The following is a 3,355-nucleotide window of genomic DNA, read 5'->3' as shown; positions in this document are numbered from 1 at the left end:
TATATCGAGACCACCAAAAGATAGATCTGTTTTCGGTGGCCTTGATTATTCGCTGCACAGAAAACTCGACTGCGCTGCAGTGGTCATGACAGAGCATCTGTCTTGGAGACTTTTACACGTGATACGGGATTATCTACGGAAGTATGCAGCGCATGTAGGGGGAAATATTTTTAAGCTGGCTACTGAGAGAGAGAGAGAGAGAGAGAGAGAGAGAGAGAGGATTACCTGGCGATCAGCTTGTTGGAACGTATGCTAACTTGTTGAGGATCTTTCAGAGAGAGAGAGAGAGAGAGAGAGAGAGAGAGAGAGAGAGAGAGAGAGGGGGGAGAGAGATGAATTAAAGTAATAATTACAACTCCTTTTTCATACATTAATGAAATTTTGACACGGCACAAAAACCCAAAACTTTTGTGGCTGAAATCCCAACTTTAAAAGAATAAATAAATAAATAAATGGCAAAACCAAATACAATACAAAAGATTTTTACCTCTAAAACCCCCAATTCCATCAAAATACAAGAAGATGAATACAACAAGGAAATAAACCTAGAATGAAAAAAAGTGCGAATAAAAAACATAAAAGATAAAAAAAAGTGTAAAAAAAATTTTTTAAAAACCGTGCCTACAAAACGAAATACCATCAAAGCGACTCCATCAATTCCGCCCCAAACTTTCAGCATACAAAACTAATCCTCCTCTTCCCACTGAGAGATAGCTCATGATCCCTGAACAAAACGACAAAGGCGAATCAATAGCTACATGACAAGATTTAATGATGGGAGGAATAATAACGGATGTAACCGCACAAAGAGCCGGTGCTTTAAGCCTAAGGCCTTCGAACCCTTGCTCTTGAAAGAAAAAGTGAGAAAAAAAAAACTCTTTGTCAACGAACAGAAACAAAGGCGATCCTCAGCAGCCTGGTTTGTAAAACAAAGACCGATCAATGATTAATGACGACGCGTTACATACGCGTCCTTAGAGAGATTTCCTTCGGAGCGGGTCTTCTGGGCAGGAGGGAACGAAGGGATAAATAAAAGAGATAAGCAAATATTGGGAAAACTTCCTTTTACAACGAGTAAAGTAAAGAGAAATGAAAAGATTGTAAAAATATTGTGAAGAAATTCTGCTAACAAATGAAATACGAGAGCGTACAAATTAAGTCATACGGTAGACGAAACAGCGCCATAAATACCCCTGAGGAATTGAGTGTAAAAACTTCAGGGTCAAAAATAAGAAATGTACTTTTTTTTTTAAATATAATAAAAACATGCACAGATTGTATCAAATAAAGCTGATAAAAATCACAGAACAAAATAATATTGATAAAGTAAAGTACAGAAAATAAAAAAGATTGTAAAAATATTGTGAAGAAATTCTGCTAACAAATAAAATACGATAGCATACAAATTAAATCATACGGTAGACGAAACAGCGCCATAAATATCCCTGAGGAATTAAGTGTAAAAACTTCAGGGTCAAAAATAAGAAATGTACTTTTTCTTTAAAATATAATAAAAACATACACAGATTGTATCAAATAAAGTTGATAAAAATCACAGAACAAAATAATATTGATAAAGTAAAGTAAAGAGAAATAAAAAGATTGTAAAAATATTGTGAAGAAATTCTGCTAACAAATAAAATACGATAGCGTACAAATTAAATCATACGGTAGGTGAAACAGCGCCATAAATATCCCTGAGGAATTAAGTGTAAAAACTTCAAGGTCAAAAATAAGAAATGTACTTTTTCTTTATAATATAATAAAAACATACACAGATTGTATCGAATAAAGTTGATAAAAATCACAAGAACAAAATAATATTGATAACTATCAGAAATTAGGAAAAACAGTAAAAATTTTTTTGAAAAAGAATCAGTAAAAGACACAAGAGTAAATAATACTAGAAAAAATTTTATATTCACTCTAAAAGATATATAAGAGAGAGAATACAATGAAAGCACGTGTGAGATTATAGAAGCGGCTGAGAAAAAGAAATAAAAACAAAAGAACAGCGAATAAACAAAATGAAACGTAGAGTAGAATAAAGGCTAACATCGTAAAAACAAAAGTAAAAAATGCTGTACAAATGCGTGAAATAAAAACACGATATACCAGAATTTCAAGCATGAAAATAAAATAGCATAAAAGTAAAGCACACATTTGATGTAAAGCGTCGAGGGAAAAAAAAAACAGAACATCATAAAATGTTCGTCATGTTAAAAGCCTTTTAAGGTATTCTATTTTAATCTTGGTTAGAATTATAAAAAAAAATATTCTTATTCCTGCATTTTCATCTATATCGCATTTATGAAAACAACACGAGAAAGGAAAAACATAACAGTAACAACAGAAACTCATAATCAGTTAAAAGGTTATAAAATGAAGATAAAAACTTGGAAGAGGAGAAATTGATGATTAAAAAGCTTACAAAAAAGTCATTGACCTTTCAAGACGGAATAAAGGTCATGTGACAGAAAATGAGGGATTTAATTCACTAGAAAGCTAAAGTTACGCTGAGAGAGAGAGAGAGAGAGAGAGAGAGAGAGAGAGAGAGAGAGAGAGAGTTCGCGCTGACTATTGCTTTATATGAAAAATGATTATAAATACATATAGTATATATACACACGCGCGTACACACACACACATATATATATACATATATACGTACTGCCAGCAAATCACCTTTCAATAAATAAGAACTAATAACTTGCATAAAAAATAACTATGATTCTAACCAGAAAAGAAACTGTATATCAGGTACCTAAGCAAAACGATTTCTGAAACAAGTCCATTCTGGTGGTTTGCAGTTTAATAAATAAAAAAAAAGCAAGAATATATTCATCTCGCATTATTCGTCACAGAGCACCAGTAAATCCAACTGCACATGGCAGCCAAATGCAATGAGAAATAATTCAATATGATTCGAGAGGTCAACCCTAAAAAAATAATGGGAAAAGTATCAAATACGGTTTTACATGATTCGGTACTAAATGGTCTTATACAGAGAGTGTAAGTATAAAATCGTCTTAAGAAAGTATATTATATAATAAGTACTAAATCGTCTTAAGAGAGAGTATAATATAATAAATACTAAATCGTCTTGAAACAGTGTATAATATAAGTACTAAATCGTCTTAAGGAAGCGTATAATATAATATGTACTAAATCGTCTTGGGAGAGAATATACAGTAATATAAGTACTAAATCGTCTTATAGAAAGAGCATAACATAAGTACTAAATGGTCTTATAGAGCATAATATAATTAAGTACTCAATCGACTTAAGAGAGAGTATTTTCATATAATAAGTACTAAATGGTCTTGAGAAAGAGTCTAATATAATAAGCTGTAAA

Source organism: Macrobrachium rosenbergii, chromosome 8, assembly GCF_040412425.1.
Source record: "Macrobrachium rosenbergii isolate ZJJX-2024 chromosome 8, ASM4041242v1, whole genome shotgun sequence".
In the NCBI taxonomy this organism is placed as follows: Eukaryota; Metazoa; Arthropoda; class Malacostraca; order Decapoda; family Palaemonidae; genus Macrobrachium; species Macrobrachium rosenbergii.
The sequence above is the reverse complement of the archived record's forward strand: the minus strand, read 5'-3'. Positions refer to the sequence as shown.